Here is a 12,407-nt window from a genome sequence, read left to right on the forward strand (position 1 = left end):
TGGGTGCTTGCAATGTTGGCGATACCCGACAGACCACGGTCCTGACTGTACAGGTGAATTGGGTAACTCTGATCATCAATTCTGATTGGCTGAGTCACAGTTGACGCCATAGAATTCCTGTTAAACGCACACCCATAACCGTTACTTAAAGTGATAGTACGGAAGATTTCAGTTTTGTTCTCTTGGGTGACACCTATTGGCGATGAGTGGTACTTGCAGGTGAGATCCAAACAGTGTTATTATGTGACATTACTCAGTTTGTTCGGCCATAGTAACCACCCGTAATGCGAGCAGAGACCGGAACAAAGTAGCTTGTTATCCTACTTCACACAAGAGCTGTCAGGAACCTACAGAGTGAGTCTGTTGTGTTAGCTCCACCCACCCTGTGAACCTACAGTAACCTACAGAGTGAGTCTGTTGTGTTAGCTCCACCCACTCTGTGAACCTACAGTAACCTACAGAGTGAGTCTGTTGTGTTAGCTCCACCCACTCTGTGAACCTACAGTAACCTACAGAGTGAGTCTATTGTGTTAGCTCCACCCACTCTGTGAACCTACAGTAACCTACAGAGTGAGTCTATTGTGTTAGCTCCACCCACTCTGTGAACCTACAGTAACCTACAGAGTGAGTCTATTGTGTTAGCTCCACCCACCCTGTGTCACCACAGACACCAAGTTAAAAAATGCTGCAATACTGAAAATGCAAAGGCTTCCCATCAATGGCCCATACGCTCAATCACCATTGTGTTAACTCACTATCAGATAGATCAGTGGTGCCCAACCAGTCGATCGCGGTCTACTGGTCGACCGCGGGCTGACCCCAGGTCGATCGCGTCAAAAATCGATTAAAAAAAATAATATATATATATATATATATATAAAATGGAAGTACATGCAGTTGTTTATTTTAATTATGGATCATAATACAATGCAATTCCAAATGCACTTTTATTTTAAAAGTAGCCACACAGTGAGAAAAAAGAAAGTGAGAAAAAATAAATCATGTATTGGGGAAAAAAAGTGATGCATCGATTTAAGATGCATCGAGATGCATCGATAATCATAATCGAATCGAATCGTAGCCCTCTGAATCGTAATCGAATCGAATCGTGAGGCCAGTGAAGATTCACAGCCCTAATGTCAAGTGGTTGTGGGACAACGAGAAAGTGTTGTGAGGTTAGTTACTGCAGGCTGGAAACGATGTGTGTGCGTTAGCCATGTTGAAACTGGACTGGTAGATCTCGGGAGGCTGGCTACTTGAAAAGTAGATCTTCGGTCAAAAAAAGGTTGGGCACCCCTGAGATAGATAGTGACTTAACACACATTTATTTACATGAAAATCTTCCGTATTATCACTTTAACATTTAAACTTTAACATTTAAGTATTATAATGCATCATGTATAACCAACAAAAGGAAGATTGATTGAGCCCCCCCCCTTATGGTGGGTTACTGCCATTTAATACAAGCAAAAGGCCATTTGAGGCCAGTGATCTTTGGAGGTTTTGAAGAAGAACCTGTATTCATTCTGACTGACTACTGAGTGCAGACACACCAGATACAGACACTGTTTACACAAAGCCTCTTAAACCTTTTATGAGTCTAGCAGTGTTTCAATATTGGGCCTGAGATATAAAGGCATAGGGATGTAAAGCCAAGAGCATCTGTTGCTACTCTACCAGGACATTTAGGATGTAAAGCCAAGAGCATCTGTTGCTACTCTACCAGGACATGAAGCCAAGAGCATCTGTTGCTACTCTACCAGGACATGAAGCCAAGAGCATCTGTTGCTACTCTACCAGGACATGAAGCCAAGAGCATCTGTTGCTACTCTACCAGGACATGAAGCCAAGAGCATCTGTTGCTACTCTACCAGGACATGAAGCCAAGAGCATCTGTTGCTACTCTACCAGGACATTTAGGATGTAAAGCCAAGAGCATCTGTTGCTACTCTACCAGGACATGAAGCCAAGAGCATCTGTTGCTACTCTACCAGGACATGAAGCCAAGAGCATCTGTTGCTACTCTACCAGGACATGAAGCCAAGAGCATCTGTTGCTACTCTACCAGGACATGAAGCCAAGAGCATCTGTTGCTACTCTACCAGGACATGAAGCCAAGAGCATCTGTTGCTACTCTACCAGGACATGAAGCCAAGAGCATCTGTTGCTACTCTACCAGGACATGAAGCCAAGAGCATCTGTTGCTACTCTACCAGGACATGAAGCCAAGAGCATCTGTTGCTACTCTACCAGGACATGAAGCCAAGAGCATCTGTTGCTACTCTACCAGGACATGAAGCCAAGAGCATCTGTTGCTACTCTACCAGGACATTTAGGATGTAAAGCCAAGAGCATCTGTTGCTACTCTACCAGGACATTTAGGATGTAAAGCCAAGAGCATCTGTTGCTACTCTACCAGGACATGAAGCCAAGAGCATCTGTTGCTACTCTACCAGGACATGAAGCCAAGAGCATCTGTTGCTACTCTACCAGGACATGAAGCCACGAGCATCTGTTGCTACTCTACCAGGACATGAAGCCAAGAGCATCTGTTGCTACTCTACCAGGACATGAAGCCAAGAGCATCTGTTGCTACTCTACCAGGACATGAAGCCAAGAGCATCTGTTGCTACTCTACCAGGACATTTAGGATGTAAAGCCAAGAGCATCTGTTGCTACTCTACCAGGACATGAAGCCAAGAGCATCTGTTGCTACTCTACCAGGACATGAAGCCAAGAGCATCTGTTGCTACTCTACCAGGACATTTACACTTTTACTGCACTTCATTCAACCAGAGCGTCAATGGAACAGTGGGGGGGACAAAATGCCCTATGATGAATAAACACGTCCTGCTAGCGAATGAAAGTATTTGTCCCACTGACGCAAACCTCCCACAGCTGTGTGTGTGTGTGTGTGTGTGTGTGTGTGTGTGTGTGTGTGTGTGTGTGTCTGCATGCTCACACAGCTCCGTTCTAACTGAAGCAATTACGCGCTGCACCTAAATAGCTAATAAGCACAAACAAGTCACATAGAGGACAGCCAGAGGGATTTGACACGATTAGGTGTTAAGTCCTAATCACGCCATTGATGTCATTTCCAAATTCCCAAGATGAGAAAATGACCAGATGGGCTTACTGCTAATAGTCTATCCACCAATCAAATCCAACCTTGGGCCAAAGTGTCTAAACTAGTCACTGTTGTTGACTGTGCTGCCTTGAGGGATCTGATCAAGTTTGCCTACGAGCCTCTTGTCACAAGAAGTATCTTCTGCAGATTAGGGATGTGATGATAACCGGTTTGAATGATAACTGTGATACGTGGTAACCGTGATTACAGTGCTTTGAAAAACACGGTAAATACTGTCCATCATCAACCAAACTTGGCAACCGTCTCCCAGATGCAGACGCGCAGCCTTGGAGAAATGATTTCACCGAGTGTATCAATCCTTTTTGGGTCTGAGTTTTCAATATAAAACTTGGTGCAATGATTTCTGTGAGTGTATTAGTACTTTTTGAACATTTTCAGCACATTTGAACAAAACCGTGATAATACTGATAACCGTGATCATTTTGGTCACTATAATCGTAATATATGATGCGGCCTGGTAACCTTTAACGCAAGCTTCAGTGGTCCAGTTATGGTCTGGTTGGTTTCACACAGCTCTCTCAGCATGTTTATCCAGTAACTCCATAGCTCAGCAGTCAGGTCCCACACAAATCATAATGCATAAACAGAGCAGAATCTGAAAGCATGTAGAGGTGGATAAGCTCTCAAATGTATTGTATTACTTCTAGTGAGTTTTAATAGACAGCAACACAAATCACAGACTGTTGGTACGTGACCACCTTACTGTACGATGCAGACACAATCCAAGCCTGCTGTTTGAATGCATTCAAAGAGTTCTAGATGAGTTGAGCATGCGGTGTGGAGGGCATGTATCATAAACAAGCGCATGATCTGTAAACACCTCTGAAAATAGCTGGTGGGGGGGGGGGTTTGGCGACACACATCTTTAGCGTTTTAAATTACAGTCCAACATTTCAGACCACTCGTAATGACAGCCAGGCCGCGGCGCAAGGCGGACTGATGAGAACAAACCTCTTGCAGCCGGGGTCTCACTCACTGAGCAGAATGTCTGGTTTGCCTGCATGCCTGCTGCCTGCAAGCTAAAGGCAATGAATGATTGTCTGCCAAGTTGGCTTTCCTCAAGCTCTCATTCTCTTTTTGGCTGACGGCCTGTTGTTGATATTGGGTTTCAGGTGAGAAACACTGCACCAATTATCTTTAAATGTCCTTTATTGACTGACTGCACTCGATCCGGATAAGCTGGAAAGCAGGTAGGCCGTGTTTTGGTATCTCTCTGTGTTATGTCACCGGGGGTGGCGCACAGGGGAACATCGGCTAAATTCATCCCTGTGTTCTGGTGAGTGGAAGGAGGCGGGGCTGCACCACGGTTGCTCTGGCAACCGGACAGGTAACCCCGACGACGAGCCGATCTGCATAGCTAACGAGCCAAGAGAGTGAGCAGCAGTGGAAACAAGCTGATTGTGCCTGGCCTGTCACAGGACATGCAGTATCATCTCTCTCCTCCAGGCATTTGGCCTTCATTAACTCTAGAGCTGCATGATATGCAAAAGATATAAATGCAATTACCGATATTGACAGATATTGTGATTGCAATACGATTTCAGTGGGAATGCACATTTTTGCATTTCATTTTCATTATATAAAATGATTTTTTTTTACTGGGGTCTGTAGCAAACAAGCATGTTCCCTTATGTCTGGATGATATGACTTGTAGGCCGGGGCATCTCTGTAGCTAGCACCACAACGCTTCATTTAATGCTATGTTCTGACACATTTTACCTTGATCAAAATGCACTTAGTCCTGTGATTTGGATATTGCACTTGGCCATACTGCGATTTCAATATCGATTAGATTAATTGTAATTAATTAATTAATTCTGATATCAGGCTAATTTTCTTGACTTGAATTCTAGAGAAACAGAAATATCTGTTTCTTCTTGTCTGGGCACTGTGTGTTTGACCCTTACACTTGTTAGTGACCCATTACAGAAGCTTATTCTGCTGTTGCACTCATTGTAAACAAAACATCTGAGAAGAGAGTCTGCTAAGTGGCAAAAATGTGAACCAACAAATGCAGTCACAACCCAGAAAGAAAGAGGCGGCGGTATTCACCTTATGTAGCCCCGCCCACTTGACCCAGTTGTGTTATGACTTCCAGTTCAAAACACCGTCTGTTTTACCTGGTCACTAGTACTGTACTGTCACAGGAAGTGTCAACACAAGAGGAAATAACTGGCTGACCCCTGTGTTGGAACATAAGGTGAATACCGTAGATAGAAACATCTACCGGTGCCTCCGTTTGAAAAAAAAAGAAGGTGGTGCCGTTTGGCAACGGGAGAAATCACAACGCAATCCGAGCAGCCAATTAAATCGCTTCTCTTCATTGATCCCAACGTGACAGGAGAGCGATCGGATTGAGGCAACAGGTAGGACACAGACGGAGGAAGAGATAAGGACGTGTGCCAAGATGTCTGACATGACCTGCTTCACTTGACCGGCATCTTCCCTTTCAGAGAGAGGAGCCTGCCCGCCATGGAAATGCCAACGTGTTGTGAAAGGCAGCACTCGCGTCCTCTGACATTTCAGCAACCCCCCACACCCACCCCTATCCTATTGCCACTCCAGCTGGAGGCCGGCACCCCCTATAGGTCAGGAGGCCACCCTAAAAGAGGGTATATACTGTAGGTCACATTTTTAAAGCAAGGCTGGCTTTGTGGGTGAAACAGACTCTGCAAAGACACGCAAAGATGTTAAGTGCGTCATCCTCCCATTCTGCTGGGAGGTGTGTGTGTGTGTTAGAGAGAGAGAGAGAGAGAGAGAGAGAGAGAGAGAGAGAGAGAGAGAGAGAGAGAGAGAGAGAAGAAAGAGAGAGAGAGAGCAGTGGGAGAGAAAAAATATTTTTCCAAGAATGAATATTTCCATTGCCAGTCTGTTCTTCCTTGTGAACTATGTGGACCGAGGTGTTTTGAGAAGCGATTCAGGTGAACTGTTGCAGGAGATCAACTGTCTGCAGAGCCAGCCTGCAGACAGCTGTCTGCAGAGCCAGCCTGCAGACAGCTGTCTGCAGAGCCAGCCTGCAGACAGCGGTCTGCAGAGCCAGCCTGCTGGGGCAGCGTTTGGCTGGCGGCCAAGAAACGCACAACAACCAAAACAGGAAACTCTAGAAGACCAAAACACATTAAACTACATAACAATAATATAGCAAGCTTAGTCAACTCAAAACACATCAAACCACCTCCTAACAATAATGTAGCAAACTTAGTCAAAACACATCAAAACACCTCGTAACAATAATGTAGCAGGCTTAGTCAAAACACATCAAACCACCTCCTGACAATAATGTAGCAAGCTTAGTCAAAACACATCAAAACACCTCCTAACAATAATGTAGCAAGCTTAGTCAAAACACATCAAACCACCTCCTAACAATAATGTAGCAAGCTTAGTCAAAACACATCAAACCACCTCCTGACAATAATGTAGCAAGCTTAGTCAAAACACATCAAAACACCTCCTAACAATAATGTAGCAAGCTTAGTCAAAACACATCAAACCACCTCCTAACAATAATGTAGCAAGCTTAGTCAAAACACATCAAACCACCCCCTAACAATAATGTAGCAAGCTTAGTCAAAACACATCAAACCACCTTCTAACAATAATGTAGCAAGCTTAGTCAAAACACATCAAACCACCTCCTAACAATAATGTAGCAAGCTTAGTCAAAACACATCAAAACACCTCGTAACAATAATGTAGCAAGCTTAGTCAAAACACATCAAACCACCTCCTGACAATAATGTAGCAAGCTTAATCAAAACACCTCCTAACAATAATGTAGCAAGCTTAGTCAAAACACATCAAACCACCTCCTAACAATAATGTAGCAAGCTTAGTCAAAACACATCAAACCACCTCCTAACAATAATGTAGCAAGCTTAGTCAAAACACATCAAAACACCTCCTAACAATAATGTAGCAAGCTTAGTCAAAACACATCAAACCACCTCCTGACAATAATGTAGCAAACTTAGTCAAAACACATCAAACCACCTCCTAACAATAATGTAGCAAGCTTAGTCAAAACACATCAAACCACCTCCTAACAATAATGTAGCAAGCTTAGTCAAAACACATCAAACCACCTCCTAACAATAATGTAGCAAGCTTAGTCAAAACACATCAAACCACCTCCTGACAATAATGTAGCAAGCTTAGTCAAAACACATCAAAACACCTCGTAACAATAATGTAGCAAGCTTAGTCAAAACACATCAAACCACCTCCTGACAATAATGCAGCAAGCTTAGTCAAAACACATCAAAACACCTCCTGACAATAATGTAGCAAGCTTAGTCAAAACACATCAAACCACCTCCTAACAATAATGTAGCAAGCTTAGTCAAATCAAAACACATCAAACCACCTTCTAACAATAATGTAGCAAGCTTAGTCAAAACACATCAAACCACCTCCTAACAATAATGTAGCAAGCTTAGTCAAAACACATCAAAACACCTCCTAACAATAATGTAGCAAGCTTAGTCAAAACACATCAAACCACCTCCTGACAATAATGTAGCAAACTTAGTCAAAACACATCAAACCACCTCCTAACAATAATGTAGCAAGCTTAGTCAAAACACATCAAACCACCTCCTAACAATAATGTAGCAAGCTTAGTCAAAACACATCAAACCACCTCCTAACAATAATGTAGCAAGCTTAGTCAAAACACATCAAACCACCTCCTAACAATAATGTAGCAAGCTTAGTCAAAACACATCAAACCACCTCCTGACAATAATGTAGCAAGCTTAGTCAAAACACATCAAAACACCTCGTAACAATAATGTAGCAAGCTTAGTCAAAACACATCAAACCACCTCCTGACAATAATGCAGCAAGCTTAGTCAAAACACATCAAAACACCTCCTGACAATAATGTAGCAAGCTTAGTCAAAACACATCAAACCACCTCCTAACAATAATGTAGCAAGCTTAGTCAACTCAAAACACATCAAACCACCTTCTAACAATAATGTAGCAAGCTTAGTCAAAACACATCAAACCACCTCCTAACAATAATGTAGCAAGCTTAGTCAAAACACATCAAACCACCTCCTGACAATAATGTAGCAAGCTTAGTCAAAACACATCAAAACACCTCGTAACAATAATGTAGCAAGCTTAGTCAAAACACATCAAACCACCTCCTGACAATAATGCCGCAAGCTTAGTCAAAACACATCAAAACACCTCCTGACAATAATGTAGCAAGCTTAGTCAAAACACATCAAACCACCTCCTAACAATAATGTAGCAAGCTTAGTCAACTCAAAACACATCAAACCACCTTCTAACAATAATGTAGCAAGCTTAGTCAAAACACATCAAACCACCTCCTAACAATAATGTAGCAAGCTTAGTCAAAACACATCAAAACACCTCCTAACAATAATGTAGCAAGCTTAGTCAAAACACATCAAACCACCTCCTGACAATAATGCAGCAAGCTTAGTCAAAACACATCAAAACACCTCCTGACAATAATGTAGCAAGCTTAGTCAAAACACATCAAACCACCTCCTAACAATAATGTGGCAAGCTTAGTCAACTCAAAACACATCAAACCACCTTCTAACAATAATGTAGCAAGCTTAGTCAAAACACATCAAACCACCTCCTAACAATAATGTAGCAAGCTTAGTCAACTCAAAACACATCAAACCACCTTCTAACAATAATGTAGCAAGCTTAGTCAAAACACATCAAAACACCTCGTAACAATAATGTAGCAAGCTTAGTCAAAACACATCAAACCACCTCCTGACAATAATGTAGCAAGCTTAGTCAAAACACATCAAACCACCTCCTGACAATAATGTAGCAAGCTTACCGTCAAAACACATCAAACCACCTCCTAACAATAATGTAGCAAGCTTAGTCAAAACACATCAAACCACCTCCTAACAATAATGTAGCAAGCTTAGTCAAAACACATCAAACCACCTCCTGACAATAATGTAGCAAGCTTAGTCAAAACACATCAAAACACCTCGTAACAATAATGTAGCAAGCTTAGTCAAAACACATCAAACCACCTCCTGACAATAATGCAGCAAGCTTAGTCAAAACACATCAAACCACCTCCTGACAATAATGCAGCAAGCTTAGTCAAAACACATCAAAACACCTCCTGACAATAATGTAGCAAGCTTAGTCAAAACACATCAAACCACCTCCTAACAATAATGTGGCAAGCTTAGTCAACTCAAAACACATCAAACCACCTTCTAACAATAATGTAGCAAGCTTAGTCAAAACACATCAAACCACCTCCTAACAATAATGTAGCAAGCTTAGTCAACTCAAAACACATCAAACCACCTTCTAACAATAATGTAGCAAGCTTAGTCAAAACACATCAAAACACCTCGTAACAATAATGTAGCAAGCTTAGTCAAAACACATCAAACCACCTCCTGACAATAATGTAGCAAGCTTAGTCAAAACACATCAAACCACCTCCTGACAATAATGTAGCAAGCTTACCGTCAAAACACATCAAACCACCTCCTAACAATAATGTAGCAAGCTTAGTCAAAACACATCAAACCACCTCCTGACAATAATGTAGCAAGCTTATTCATGGAAAGGCCTGCACTTCCTTCTCATTCAAAAGCTTTAGGGTTGGAGACACAAGCAGCAAGTGTCTGTGTTGCAGTAAGTAAACAGGAGATTGAACAGACTGGAGTCATCAGACCTCCTCCGACCCCTGCAGTGTGCCTGAGCTGCGTATGGGAAAAGATGTCGAGACAGAAACAGGAAAGGCACACGTGCTCCGACACCCGACTCTGTCCCTGCCAAAACACGTCGCTCTGACCCCTCGACCCCAACTGTGGCTGTCCAAGGCCAGCCAGGCAGCCAGGCATCCAGGCAGGCAGGCAGGCAGGCAGGCAGCCAGGCAGGCACAAGGCAACAACAAAAACAAGTGCTGAGCTACATCGCTAGGACAGGAAAATGCTGCAGAAACCGTTAAGGAACGCATTCAGATTGTTAACCCGAATAATAAATATCAGTTTTGCCAATTCATATGACACACATAGTGATTCAAAAGCTTTTACGTTTGCTGTTCTAAACCAGTGGTCCTCAATGTGGGGTCAGGGGCCCACAAGGGGTCCCCGAGAGGGTTCCTGAAGGTCCCCAGCAAAATATTGAATTTGTTCAACTTTGCCATTATTTCCATTTTATTTGCAAGAAGAAGAACACATTCGAGAATGTGGAAGTATGACTATTTTGGCCATAGTTTCATGTGGTATCGCTTTACCTACAATACACAGTCATGTAAATCTAACAATAGAAATGGTCTTCAAGACGCGGGACCGAGAGACATCATCTCATCAAATGGGGTGCGTGGCTCAAATGTGGACTGAACTGGGGGGGGTCTTTGATATGAAAAGGGCAGAGAATCATGCCCAGAATGTTCAAAAATAAAAGAACACAAGGAAGGACAGAAGAAGACAGAGAGGTCATACCTACAGAAACTCTACACCTACAGAAACTCAACATGCATCGACTGAAAATCCAAGGAGAAAGACATTGCAGTCCCGTCTACGATGTTTGATTGACAGGTGATCTCACAGCAAAGAGTGCTGCTGAGCAACAACAATAGTCAATATGTGTGGGAACACCCACAAAATGCTACTTCCGGTATCGTTGTGTCAGTAGGATGAATGGTAGGACAGTGGGGGAAGAAACCCCATATATCTCAATGGGCTGACTCACCAGCGGAAGGTGCTGGAGCTCTACACTATAGAATTGGAGATTCAAGAGCAGGTACATAGACGTCTGTTCAGATGTGGGTTTACTGCGGGGGTTGAATCCCTGATCCTGTCTGCCTGGGCTGGGCTAGCAGCTAAATGCTAACTATGCTGAATGGGGAGAACGGGGGGGGATTTCCCCCATGCTGGCCCATTGACCTATGTCTATGTCTATGTCTATGACGAGACATCGCCTGAATGTATGGTTGAATGGAGGATTATATTTGAGACAAACAATAATTCCTATGAATCCCATAAAATGGTCTAAACATAAGAGCAGTTCATCATTAGCCAGCAGAATGGATCACATGGTGTAGTATAAAGCGCGTTAAAACATGCCTTGGTTTATCAAGACAATTTACCCCACCCAAAAGACCTTTGGCTAACTATAATAATAACACTGATGACATCACCACAGGAAAACTTGTCGCCACATTTAATAAACCAATTTGATTGATAAGCCTGGCAGCAAAACAAGCACCATAATTATCTTACTTAATAACAGAGTCATTTAGCCTACATGCCTACTGACCCGTGCAAGAGAGAACCAGCATGTGGGTGTGTTCGTGTTTGCGTGCGTCTGCCTGGTACATAACGTTATACCAGAAAACCACAGCCCGACTCTCTGTAACTCTGATGGCATTTGAGCATTGGGTGGTGTAGCAAAAGAAGACGTGTATTTGAGCAGCAGAGCCAAGTCAAGGCAACTAGACTTGGCTAGGCAAGGCAAGAAAATAGAGGGGAAAACAGGAAAAAAGAATGCTCAGATTATGTAATCCAGCTGTTTAAGGGACTGCACCAGCAGATTCCAGGGATGCTGCAGAAGTGAATCAGAAGGTAGACGTGTTGTGGTTATGCAACCAGGCTGATGTACTGTAGGGCCAGTAGATCGCCTTCAGCTCAGCAGACAAGGGCAAGGCCATACATGTATCACAACAGAGCTAATATAGGTACTGCACTAGCTTGGGGCATCAATGGACCATCTATCTATCTCTCTCTCTACCACCACCCCCCACCCCAGGCAGCAGCTCAGTTTGCATGTCATAATAAAAGCCACAGAGGAGGTAAACAAGCCAAACAACTCTGTTGTTTGTTTACCACTCGGAGAGGCAACTGCACACATAATAGACCCTGACAAACAGTCCTATGTGAAGCTTAGGCCTACTTTAATGACATTTTATGCCATTCAAAAAGGGATCTATTGTAATCCTAGAATAAAGAAGGATAAATACCACAGCAACAATAAGTCCCTTAGGGCTATTACATGATACCTTGGGAGCACAAAATACCATAAAAAATAGCTAGCCTACAGAGTACCACAATCACACTATTTATTATAGTTTTTACAGCGTAGAATACACATGAACAATAAGATGCAGCCAGCTGTGTATGTGTGTTTCTCTGAAAGTGCACCCTAAGTGGAGTTTAAATATGACAAATATACCCAAAGAAATGTAAAAACGTGTCATAAACAAGGAACCTAGAACCTCAACTTT

General features: G+C 42.8%; 1 protein-coding gene across 1 annotated transcript in view; it reads right to left on the minus strand.

The window, feature by feature from the left end:
• The window catches only part of oaz2a (ornithine decarboxylase antizyme 2a), a gene marked incomplete at its 5' end in the record, with an annotated part of 34,394 nt that overhangs the window by 12,024 nt on the left and 9,963 nt on the right, over positions 1 to 12,407 (minus strand).

The sequence above is a fragment of the Poromitra crassiceps genome (genome assembly GCF_964638095.1).
Source record: "Poromitra crassiceps genome assembly, chromosome: 18".
Lineage (NCBI taxonomy): Eukaryota > Metazoa > Chordata > Actinopteri > Beryciformes > Melamphaidae > Poromitra > Poromitra crassiceps.